General features: G+C 40.1%; 1 protein-coding gene and 1 long non-coding RNA gene across 8 annotated transcripts in view; both read left to right on the top strand.

Annotated features, from left to right (window-relative positions):
• Window positions 1–2084, top strand: part of LOC144585785 (uncharacterized) — a 44743-nt gene extending 42659 nt beyond the window's left edge. The window contains exon 2 of the long non-coding RNA XR_013540338.1: window positions 1116–2084. This is a non-coding gene — a long non-coding RNA (uncharacterized LOC144585785). The remainder of the gene's footprint in view (window positions 1–1115) is intronic.
• Window positions 1–13065, top strand: part of ESRRG (estrogen related receptor gamma) — a 611234-nt gene that overhangs the window by 138036 nt on the left and 460133 nt on the right. The gene's annotated exons all lie outside the window — the stretch shown is intronic.

Below are 13065 nucleotides of genomic sequence, written 5' to 3'. Positions count from 1 at the left end.
CTATGAGTTTCTGGGCTTTCTTTTATAACCTGTCAACATTTTAATCTGACTGAACTTTTGACCCTGCTACTCACAACACCATACTATGACTGTGAAAGAAAACATTTAACTCCTTCATGTCCAAACATTTTTAAATCTTTCCTGTGAAAATATTTAAAAAGATATTTTTAAAAATAGAGATACTCAGCACCTCACTCATTTAAACTGTAAAATTACAATTTTCTGCTTTGTTTTCTGCTCACTACCATTCATACTTATTGAAAAGCAGTCTTGACAATTGCTTTGTGTTTGGGCGAGAAGTCTGCCTGGTTTGGGATTACAGTATTGTCTGTCTGGTGTCACTTTGTGAATGGTAGTGAGCACAGAGGATATCTCGTAGACCAGCGTTCCCCAACCCGGACCAGACTGGGTTGCGGAGACTGATCTCCCACGCAGAGCCCCTCCGCACATGCATGCAAGTACGCGCATGCCCACACAAGCACCCCCACCCCTTTGCCCCTTTGCGCGAGCATGTGAGCAACCCCCGCCCCTTTGCGTGAGCGAGTGCCCACATCTTGACGCATGCATGCGATAGCAGGGGGGGTGTCCCGCCTTCCCCAACCAGTCTGCAGTGTTAAAAAGGTTGGGGAACGCTGCCGAAGACCATCTTGACTGCTACCGTTGGTGTTGTCAACATTCAGGCTGCCCTTTGCTATGTAAAGCTTGGCATTCTTTTTCCTGATTTTTGCATTGTGGGTACAAAAGCACAATATTCCACATTCATAAACTGGAGGGTTTTTGAAGAAATGAATATTGTTAAAACATCAGATTGGAACAGATAGTGGCAGAGGAGGAAGCTGCATGTATAAGCTTTTTTCACCTGTGGTGTGATACTGTGAGTTATAGAGAACTGTGTGCTTACCTGTAGCATCATACTATGCATTCTAGGAAACCTGATGAGTAGTAGTACAAAGAAATGTATAGAGGATGAAATTCCACCTCAGCTAATAATTGTGGTCATAGGGTTATGTCTTTTCATCTCTTGTTATTTGTTCCCATTTACTTTTACCCATTTCCCCATACTGTATGTACAGTAAGATCTGATATTCATGCCACATTCATGTATTTTTGCATAGCTTTCAAATTTCACCAGGGAGTGGGAAAGTGGCTGATCTAAGTGGATGACTGGTGATCAAGTCCTACACATGCATAATAAGGTTTGTTCTAGTTACTCTAGCAAATGGCATCTGTATTTAAAAATTAAGATAAAACTCAATATAAGGTGAGATAAAATAGAAGTTTAAACTCAGTGTAATAAGTCTGCTACAGTCAATCCAGAAGACTGGAGATTTGTACACTGCATCATCAGTCTAACGATTTGTTGTTATTAATCCCAAGTTATAGATGGGTAGGCTGAAAATAACCACTCCTAGCTTGCGTAAGAGTGAATTAGTGACACAGTGGTATTTCAGTCGCTGGCAGCTTTGTTCATAGCTGGGTAGGGTAAACACAATAGCATTATCCAGGCATTTCATTTGTGGGTTTTTGTAAACCTATGAGGAGGGGATGTGTGCTATTTCTGCCCTCTTCTATGCATTTCTATTTCTCTCATTTAGCCTGCAGAAAAATTTAGAATAGTGGGCAGAGTTCTGAACAGAATGGAGAGCAGAAAGGAAACTCTGCTCCCTATACAATGGAGCCTTTCCTACTTAGAAAGTTGCTGTCCACATGAGGAGAGCACCAGAAGCGGGGCAGAGGTGGCAGGGCTACTGTGCTTCCCCTCTTCATATATTCTTTAAAATACAAATAGAGTGCCTGAACTGAATACAGTATATATTCTATTTTTGTTACATGCCATTAAGATGGCTTGGGTTATGGTGACCTTATAAGTCTTTCAAGGTGTATGAGACATTCAAGTTGTGGGTTATCATTACCACTCTCCCAAGTGAATATTAGTGTCGAAGTGGGGATTTGAAACCAAGTTTCCTGAGTCCTTGTCTGACACTCAATCTACGACATTGTACTGGTTCTTGATTTACGTCACTTCTCAATGTAAGGTTGTTATATTTGTAATCAATTGCCTGGTAGCAATAGTCAACCAAAAATTGGACAGAGGTGCATTAATGGGTTATCAGAAGATAGGGGGAACCCTCCATTCCCTCTATGCACCATCATAGGAACTACCGTGTTTCTCCGATAATAAGACCTATCCCGAAAGTAAGCCCTCCCCTTAATTTGTAGGATTCCTCTAAAGTAAGCCCTCCCCCGAAAATAAGCCCTATTACCCTACTCGCGCCCTGGGTAAGCTTACCGAGGGCGCGAAAAAACATCCCTTCAGCAGAGCAGAATGCAGTAGGGAGAAAGCAGAGCTTCGCCCTTCATGGCAGTGCTTTCGTCTCAGGGCGCGCCAAACGGGATCCCGGGAGCCAACAGCCGCGCGAGCTCCTCCTCCACCTGGAACTCCCCTGCCCGGCGCGCGAGGGAGAGAGAGGCACGAGCCCCGCGGGCGCCGCGTGGGCGCTCCTGCCCCCGGACCAGAGAGGAGGAGAACAAAAGCTTCAAGGCGGAGGGGAGGAGGCGACCAAGGCAGCAAAGCGAGGAGCATCGCCTGCAAGCCGAGTGGGCACGCTCGCTCGCTGTTTTCCCCCTTCCCAGCAAAGCCCACCTTTTTGGCTCCCCTTCCTCCTCGTTTCGCTTCCCCAGCGGTGAGGGCTTCGCAGAGAGCCAGAAAGCGAGAGGAGCCAAGCAGGAAAGCAGGAAGGAGAAGCCCAGTTCTTCTCAGCCGCTGCCTTTCCCCAGCCTCCGTCTCCTCCCTGGCCGAGCCCAAGTAGCCGCCGCCGCCGCCAACGCCGCTGCTGCTGGTGCGGCTGTCGCCAGCTTTCGGGGGAAAATGCTCTGGTTTCTCTTCAGATCGCATTTTTGGGGGAGGGCTTATTTTAATGACGGGTCATTAAAATAAGCCCTCCCCCGAAAATAAGCCCTTTGCCCTTTTCTTTCCCCCAAAAGATAATAAGACAGTGTCTTATTATCGGAGAAACACGGTATAACAGCCTTCTTGGTAGTGACACCCCAGTTCCAGGCCCGGCATAGAAATGCAAAGGAGTTTAAATGAGAACTGGAGGGCTCAGCTAGCCCCCATGAAGCTACTAATGGTGGGAGTGTCGAGCAAACTATATTCCTGAGAAGAGGCATATATAGGAATTATATACTATAACTTCATCATCCTTTTTAAAATGAAATGCTGAAAATTATAAAGCACATCACAACAAGTGCAGTAAAATGAAGTTCTAACTTAACCACAAAAATACAGGCATTCATGCGCATGGATGTGCATATGTACACCGCACATTCAGTCTTAACTACTGCAATATTTCCCAACTTGGGGGTCATGGCCCGCAAGTGGATTGCAAAGTGTTTTCTGGATGTCACAGGTCAATTTATATGTGTTGTAGTCTCTGTGAAATAATTTCTTCCTTGACCTTTTGGAGCTGGATATTAAAGTTGGCATGTATGTGTATGTATGAGAAACAGGCCCTTTGGGGGAGAAATAAGCTTCTACTTTCCAAGAAGAGATGGCTTTATCCCATTAAAAATGTATTTTTATGCAAATTCAGTGGGAAGGATTGCAGGTTACTTGGCTATTATAAAAGGGGTGTGTGACTCAAAACATGTTTGGAAACCAGTGTACTAGTGCAACTAGCTTTTTAAAAGAAGCAAAAAAGGGCAAAGCTCACAATATGTACACCATTAGAAGTTCCTCACTTTTCACAACATCAACTCAATAAATATAGTGCTATAATAATGACAGTAAAAAGGCAACACATGTGTTTGATTATGTTCTATATATTAGAATATCATAGTTTAACATTTTTATATAATTGATACATTACATGGGATTTTTCCCATGAAGAATACAGGAAAGCTTTCAAACTTTTCTTTTTTGCATTACAAGGGGAAAAACCTTGAAATGAGGGTGTTACATAAATGAGAGCAGGTGCAGTCGTGCAGAGGTAAGTATGCAGCATATGTAAGTGCAGTTCGAAAATCATTGTCTTGCAGAGAATACTCGAAATTGGTCCCTAATGGCCTTGGGTTTTGTCATATGGTCTTGATTATCAGCCTAAAATTGCATTGCCAATGCCTTTAGTGTGAATGAGATGGATGGATAATTATTACGTGCACTGAATACCTTTTCCACAAGGAGGAACCAGGACATCTCCTGGTCACCCTAGCTGCCATTGCACCCTGCTGTCAGGGAAACTGTAATCGGCCTATTCATCATTTCCTGATTTCTGCTAGATCATATGAAACTCCGTAAATAATGTGTGCATGTATGTGTGAATATACTAACAAACATGCACAGATAATTGTGAAGATAAATTGTCAAGTATGTAATCAAAACTCCGGAGAGGTTATTTTAGAAAAGAAATTAGTCTCAATAATTTAAGAGTTGTTCACAATGGTTTATTGTTTATTCCCCATCACCCCTGCACAAGCAGCTATGCTTAAAAGTGTGCTGCTTCTGGCTACAGTTCTGTGCCTAGCTAGGCTGATAAGATCCTGCTGACTTTACAGCTTCATAGTTGTACATAGGATCACGACGTTTCTAAACAAGAATAAAGCAGGAAGAATTTGGGCTATAGAAATAGAAATGCAGAAAAATGTGCATCCATGCAACTAGTGCATTTAATGGCAGGATCCTATTTTGAATATAAATTATGCTTTTGTTTCTCTTAATGCTTAAAAGGTGCTTTCTGCCCCTTGTCCAGTCTTTGCATATATTTTGCTTTCTTCTTGTGAAATAATTGAAGGTTCCCGTTAATGATGCAACAAAAAAAAATCCTGGTGGAAACACTCACAGTGATCTTCAAAGGTACTAAAGAATTCACATTGACCCCATCCTCCTCCTCCTCTCAAAGCAAAGTTCTCTTGAAGGATCAGAGATGATAAAGTTCAGAACCACTCTAAGATCCCTGACCATGACCAAATTGCTCATTTATCAAAAGAATATTTATTATAAAGCATGGCCTTGTGTGGCTGCTGCTTACCCTCTATGCAATCCTTTGCGATACTGGCAATTAGTTATGAGGGCCCCTAGCAACTAAACACAGTACCTTGAATTTCAGAGCAAACACAAATAGACCACAGCAAGTTGAGCTTCCTGTCATCGGAGTTCTGAATGCCTGATCAGAAGGATTATCTGTAGAGAGTGTGTAGGCTTTTCAGAGGAAGATTTTCTGGGCCTGAAAGTTTCCTGATTAATTGCTTGATGCCTTTTGCCACTAAAACCCTAATGAGATGCAAGGGAGGGGGAGCCCCCCCCCCAGTTCTGATTAAATAATCAGCCAATCATGTCAGTAATTCAGCTCTACTGATTATTTTTGCCGGCTGTTGTATTTGTAGCCATTCTTCCTATAAGTGAAAGGTGAAGGGGGACAACAGTGTGTGTTTTGTAATGTTCAGTGAGGTAGGAATAGAAGTACTTATTTTATAAACTCACATTTTAACACCTTTTTAATGAGCAATGAGCTTCCACATGTAAAGTTGATGCTATATCTTTGTACATTAAGTTGATGCTATGTCTTTGCACATTAAGCATCGTGCATATTCCTAGTCTTAAAGTGAAGAATGAGGTTTATTGTTAGGGGTGAAGTTTTCAGGGGTCTGGATTGAATCTTGCATAACCCCCAATTTAAGTGAATAAAATATATGCAAGAGCATAAGAGATTAGGAAGATGTGTTCTTGCAGAGGTCCTATCAATTTCAATTAGTTTGCTCAGGAAAGTTTCCTTAGATGTTACAACCCACAGTTCTTAATCTCTCTCCAAAACTAATAACTGAAGATTGTAGAAAGAGTGAAGACATAGGTGGAGAATCTGTAACGTAATTTATTTGCTTCCTGTATATTTTAGCAAGAGCCAGTGTGGTGCAGTGAATAAAGTGCCAGGAGATCTGGGTTCAGATTTGAGATCAGACATGAAAACCCGATGGGGGTGGCAATGATAACCTACTTCTTACACATCTGACAGACATTTTTAAAAGTATGAGGGTTGCCACAAATAGAAAACAACCTGGTGGTACAACACCCCCTTCCCATCATTAAGTATGGTCCAAGAAAAAAGCACTGTGATGTAGTCTACCATAATGTTATGAAATGATGGAAACTGGAGCCATAATATTGGTTTGATACCAACCTGTCAAAATTACAAGACTGTGTCGGTGTACCCAGCAATCATATTATTAAATGGAGGACTTTTGTTGATATCTAAAGAAATAACTTGAAACCTGACCAACTTGTGATATCAGAGCCACCTTTCATCTTCTAAATGGGGGTGGGGAAGGGGGGGAGTTGCATCATCTGGATCCACATTTAGATTTTCAAATAAGCAATAGCTAAAAATGGCTCAGCCAAGTGGCAGAAGTGTTATCACAAGCCATTCTGGATCAATAGGCTTTTTTTTAAAGCTTCAAATGGCAGTTCAGAAATAGAAAATGTAAATATATATATGTAGCTCCATTGTGTTCTAGTACATAATTGATACTTTGGCAGCATATTTCTCAGCAGTGATTTATTAGGTCCACCAAATTTGTGTTTATGTTCCATGTTGCAAATTGTGTTTATAGCAATATTTCTATATAAAGCTATTACAGCTAGAAATGCTGTGTAAGCTTAACTTTACCAATATTGCTGAAAACCTTGGTTATGGTACTCTAAATAGTAACACCAGTATTGACACTTGCAAAATCATCTGTGTTCCAGGGGAAATGTATCTACTCCTAAATAAGCAAAATGGGAAATGATTTAGTAGTCCTTCTAATAGTAAATAAAAAGCATTAAATACAATGATCACCACCATTTTCACTTAAACAGTTTCTGAGTTTACCCCTGAGTAACAACATCTTGTATTACAAAAACTCATAACTTGCAATATGGTTTTCTTGTGTTTCTTTACAAAAACACCAGAATGTAGAATTCGAATGCTGTGGTTCCAGGAATAGATGCATGAATAGTCTTGCTAAGAGTTAAACAAAGAAACGTGGGCCCTTAAACATGAAAAGACTCCACATCCATGTTCTAAGCAAATCATTCTCTACTTTCATCCTCATTGAAACATAGATTTTGGTTATATTATATACATGACTCATGCTTATATACCCTGATCTTGCATCTACACTAGAGAAAAGGGAAAATCTTCCTTTTCTTGCATCTACACTAGAGACTGCAAGGCCTCCAAGCAAAGACTCTATCACGTGTTTTGAGCAGTCATCCTCAGCCAGAATAATGGGGCACAGAATAATGGGGATGCAGTTAATTCCCTGAAGAATACATCAATAAATCAGCATTTTATTCCAATAAAATCAGCATTTAAGGTAATTCCATAATTCATATTTGTATACAAATACTCCCGCACAAGTGGCAATAACAAGGGTCCGACACCCTAGGGCCAGATCATCCACTCACAATTCTGTTGCTGCCGCCGGCTGCACAATCCTTCCTATCACTCCGGAGTTCTCAATTGGCGAGCCAGTATTTGACCTGGCAGGGAGGCTTGTTGTCCTGCCTTCTGCCAGGAGTTGCAAGCTGATCACGAGCTCTGGAGTGATAGGAAGGATCACAGAGACGGCAGCAGCGTTGGAATTGTGAAAGGACAGTCTGGCCCCAAGGGACCAGTCCCTCGTTATCGCCACCTGTGTGGGAGTACTGGTATTCATATACAAATACGAATACCTCCATCTCTATCCATAACTTATAATTCCTCCTCTTTCAATTCTCATGTCTTCCTGCAATTGTGGTGTTGCATGTCCTGTCAAACATCCCTGCCACATAACCACATGTAACCTAACAGATACATAAGGAGGAATGTACAAATGTTGTGGTAGACAAGATTTCCAGGCCACATGAAATCTTTGCATTGTTTACACTGAAATCTGAAAGTATATATGTTTGCACCCAGTGTTCTGAAGGTTTCACTTTCATGACTTCATTGAGTTTAGAAAGAACAGATTGAGGCAGTTTCAAAGGAAAACTGGAGGACAATGGGACAAGGTAGTATAGGAATACTGTGGCACATAAGTGATGTACCTTATATGCCAAATTGGCAAGTGGCCTTTGAGTTTTTAGGAAGATCAGATGACATAGTGACAAGTTTTGTATGGGTCACTTCTGAAGGGAAACCAAGAAAGAAGATTTGTTCAAAACAGAGGGTATAAACAGTCCTTTGGAACCAGCCTTCAGGCTGCAATCTTGCTCCTTGTTACTGAAGAACAGTTTGTTCAGTTATGCAGATCTTATCAAGGCGCAGTTGTTATTTCATTCACAAGAATTAAAAACCACTATCTATTTTCAAGATCAGGTCTTAACCTTAGTTATGCACATTATGCATTCTAGTAGTTGTCTCACTGTATCCTCGCTACTCAGGACAAGTTAAAGTGCTTAACAAGCCAGCATATGAAAGGAAAATATATAAAATGCTACAAAAAAAAAAAATCTAAACAGGACAAAGCTTTTCTGTCGGTGGGCCAGTTACTCAACAAAAAAACTACTAGCTTCCAATCTCCCCATACAAAATTTAGTCTGAGACATTATTTTAGTAGTTTGCATTTGGAGCAAAACCAGCCTCAACAAACTATAGTTTGGACCTCAGATGTCCTTGGACTGCAACTTCCAGCATCATCTATGCTGGCTATGGTGTCTGGTGTCCTTGATGTACAACTTCTAGAATCCCTGGTCATTTACAGAGTGTCTTCTGTATATGATACAATGTAACTAATGATTTTAATGAGCAGGAAGAAGTATTAACTTGAGATATCTATATCTGTTTGACAAAAAGTAAAGAATTAAAGTTAGCATGTTAAAATTAACACATTATTTCCAGGCTCTGAGATGGAGGATGAAATTGCATTTGTATCCTACTGACAAGCTTTTCAAAGACAACTGATCGGCCAATTTATGAAAAGAGTGCTAGACTAGAGTAGCCTTTAGTCCAATCCAGTGTGACTTTTCATATGTTCTCTATGTGCTCTCCATATGCATCCATACCATAATCTAGAGAAACATTCAGAAAAATTACTGGAAACATCTTTTTTTTCTGTCTAATGTATGAAATTTAAGTATGCAAGTTTTTAATTGTCAACGCATAGCTCTTTGTTAATCATGTGGCTATTTTAAGCTCTATAAAGACTGGGATTATTCACTAATGCCAATGTATCACACCCAATCAGATATTTAATGACCTAGTTGTGAACAATTTTGAGACATGAGATTTAGCCAGGACATTCACTTTATGTTTGCTATCAGTGTTTAGTAAAATAAAATGGTAGTCTCATATCTGTTTTATACTTCTCATATTCTGAGACCATCCTGACAACAATTTTGTATAACAAGGTATTTTGAAGGAGGGTGGCATCCGAAAAGATAGAACCAGCCAAGGCACTCCATCTGCAATCTGATCATAAGGCAGACCTGGGCAAATTTTAAATCTGCTTAGTGCTGTTTTGCCAAAATGCCAGATGCTATTTCTGAAAGCACTTTCTAAAAATTGGCAATAATGTCCTAGGGCTGTCACCTGAAAAGGAAGACATGGTTACACATACCACTGTACAATATGTCATGGGAATAGGCATGTATATACTTCTTATTTGCTCTATGGGAAATATGCTGTTTCCCATACACTAAAATATGGTTTTCCTAGAATGACAACAGAACCTTTTTTCTGTAAGAAATTGTTACTTTAGATAAAGTTAAAGATGTATACTAGCATGGCAACTACAGTAGACTGAAAAGAAAATGCTATAGAAACTAAGATCTGGTTCCTTTTGCAAAATATGTTTTTTTAAAATCCCAATATGTTATTGTAGAATAAGACACACTCCTTTAATCCCAGTTCAGGAGTTGAAATGTTTGCTTTGCCAGCTATGGGTATCAGGCATTGTATTATATAAACTCTTAGCAGTGATGGACTGCCAAAAGTTAGGTCTTACACTAATTTTGGCTCTCTTTATTTTGACCACCAGAATAGTAATGTTCTAAGCAGAAAAATACAGTAACTGAGTCTCATGCTCTAGGACTGCAATATACCAGCCAAGTCTGCAATACCCATTTGCCTGTTTTTATGTGTCCCTGAGTCTAAAGTCATTTTTAAAATGTGAGTGATGCGATTTTTTTGCATCTTTCATTTAATATGCTGCTTGGTAAACAGTGCTGCAGATTAGTATATTTGTAATTTAAATGAAGACAATATATCAACCCTAGTTTTTTTTTTTAAAAGAAGTAGTTTAAAGCATGATGGATGTATCTTTCATTGTTATGCCCTGTTTAAAAGAAAAAAGGGGAGGGAATGCATATGGAAAGAAATGGGTGGAAGGTGAAATAGAAATTATCTTTCATGGGCAGGTATATACTGTTTTTCAAACCCATGGTCAGACTCCGTGGCTAAATCTCTGCTGTCTTCCAGCACACTAATAAATTCTGCCTAATTCATTTTTTATTCTCTCTTGGGGTCTGCTTGCAGATTTGCCTCAACAAAGGAAGCATCCTGTTACTTCTTTTAAATAATTGATAGCTCTAAGTCCAAGCTAGCTCCCAGGAAATTCTGAAAATAGGTGCTTATTGAGTAAATGCCCTGCCTTTCCGCCACTGTCAACTACCCATCCCTATATTTATTCTGTTCTGTAGGCTACTGTCAGTTGCAGATGATCTCATCCATGTTTTGTACATTCACAGCACTTAGCAGATCTGATTTCATTTCTGCATATTTTTATATTTAAGAAAGAGGAAAGCTGTTAATTACAATCTGTCTCATACAACTGAGAGCTCTTTATAAATCATCATCCATGTGCTATAACACAGTGCCAACCAGAGATGGACATTTTGAGTTCAGACATGCATGTTTGACCTCACACCTTCTGTTAAAAAAGAGAGGCAAATGATAGCATTTTAGAGGTAGGGTTTTAAATGGCCAATCAAGTAAGTCTCTAACGCATGATCTGTTATCTTGGTTCTTTCCAAAATGGACAAATATTGCTGAAATTTGATCATTTTGTTGATTCTACTCTGAACAACCCTGTTCTTTACTGTAAAGGCCCTTTTCTCTTTAGCTTTTGATGTAGCCAAGGGCTGTTTACTTGCTTTTCAGCCCAAATCCAGTAGGAAAGAAGCTGGAGTTCTGCCTGTGCTTTAGGCCGACAGCAAACAGAGGAATTATTGGAATAGTATAAGAAAGTTTTAAAAAAAAATAGTTTAAGAGTTCTGGACTGCATGGAGGAGATTGCAATTTGTAGCTTCTTCTTTTCTAAAATATAAATATATGCATACATTAATGCATACTATTATACTGACACTCACTGTTTGAACAGCAAGCCCTAGATAGGTGTGACATGCCTGCCAAATGTTGGTGCTCCTTTTGTTGTTATGCAAACCAGTCTTTAGTTGCCACAGTAAACAAAGTTAACTTGAAAAAAATGTAGTGCATGCTGCAGGAATCTTTGCCTTGCATGAATAAGTTTGCAAGCCTTACCTTGGAGTGGACAGTCACTCTGTAAATGGGCTATTCATTTTTGCTGAGGACTGTCTTTGTAAGTTTCACTTCTACTCTCTGGAAGAACACAAATTGTCTGTTGGACTTGTCTTTCTGTTTTTATGAGCAATATAATATGCTTACTTGAAATTGACAGAAATGGGAAATGGCAAAATGCTGTACTAGTCCAGTGTTAAAAAGTGTACATTTCAGATCACTATCACTTGCAACGTCTATGATCCTTAAGTTCAACACTTCGATGTAACGCTCCTGTCCTAGTGTTCACCTTTACTCCAGGTCACAGACAGTCTGCACAGCCATCCCAAAAACACCCATAACACCTTTCTTGTTAATAATAATCATGTGTCATCAGGTCAATTCCAACTTGTTGTGAACCTACAGTGGTTTTCTACTATAAAGTACTCAGAAATTATTTATTTATTCCTCTTTTCCACTGGCCCTCTGGAATGGTGCAGTTTACCCAATGCCGTGCTCGTGTCAAAACATGTAGCTGTATCAACCATACATATTCCATGTGGTTTCAATTGTTTGATCATCTAGGAGACACAATAGGGATTTGAATGCCAAATCCATGATTCTGCAGTCAGCCATTTCAACCCACTGAACTACACAACTTGAAATACTTATGTGCCATTAAGTCACTTCTGATTTATAGTAACCCTTCCAGGGTTTTTGAGGTATAAAGTACTCAGAAGTGGTTTATTAGACCCTCCTTTTGGTGACAATCTTGGAATTGGGCAGGTTGCCCAAGATTGCGCAGATAACATGGCATGTAACTCCATCATGTACACATCATCTAGTGATCTCAGCTGGCCCATCTCCTTGGAGGAACAGCAGAGAGATTCAAACTGCTGTCTCTTAGATCCAAAGATAGGACTCCAACCCACTGAGTTATACCAGCTCCAACTTGTTATTAGCTTCTATTAAAGCAAGATACTTCGAACCAGGGGACTTTGGAGAGCTGCATGCTTTCGCCATTCTAACATTGCTACAACAGGAAAATAGCTGGTGTGACTCTCAAAGCTGACCAGTGGCCTAGTCTCAAAAATGGGCTGCCTGCTTTCTTGCTGTGGTGTTTGTTGTGGTCAGAGCAGCCCGTGAGGCATTGCAGTGACAATGGGGGTAGACCGCTAAAGCGTCTACTATTTGGGCACTTCCCAGTTGCAGAATTTGCCACAACCAATAAGCAACCATGATTTTTGACTCTTTTTGACAATACGAAAATGGCATTCAGAGGGGGCTTCAAGTAAGAGCAGAACTGGCCTTTCAGCTGTGATGGTGGCAGTATGAAGCAATCTAGCGATGAGCATGCTGTTCAAATCTCCTCAAGGATCTGTAGTGGTAATGACAAGACACCAGCATCACAGGCTGGGAAGCTTATTGCCAAGGAAAGAAAATTCATGCACTTTTGGTCTTTGCAAGAGAGGACTCAGTGTATGGAAATGCTGGCTGTTATCAAAGCCTTAAAAGCTTTTGAACTAATGATGATGGGAAAAATAGTACAGGTGATAACAGACAATTCCACCGTGATGTATTATATAAACCAACA

This window comes from Pogona vitticeps, chromosome 1, assembly GCF_051106095.1.
Source record: "Pogona vitticeps strain Pit_001003342236 chromosome 1, PviZW2.1, whole genome shotgun sequence".
Lineage (NCBI taxonomy): Eukaryota > Metazoa > Chordata > Lepidosauria > Squamata > Agamidae > Pogona > Pogona vitticeps.
Note: the sequence above shows the minus strand (reverse complement) of the source record. Positions and strands in the feature narration are given on the sequence as shown.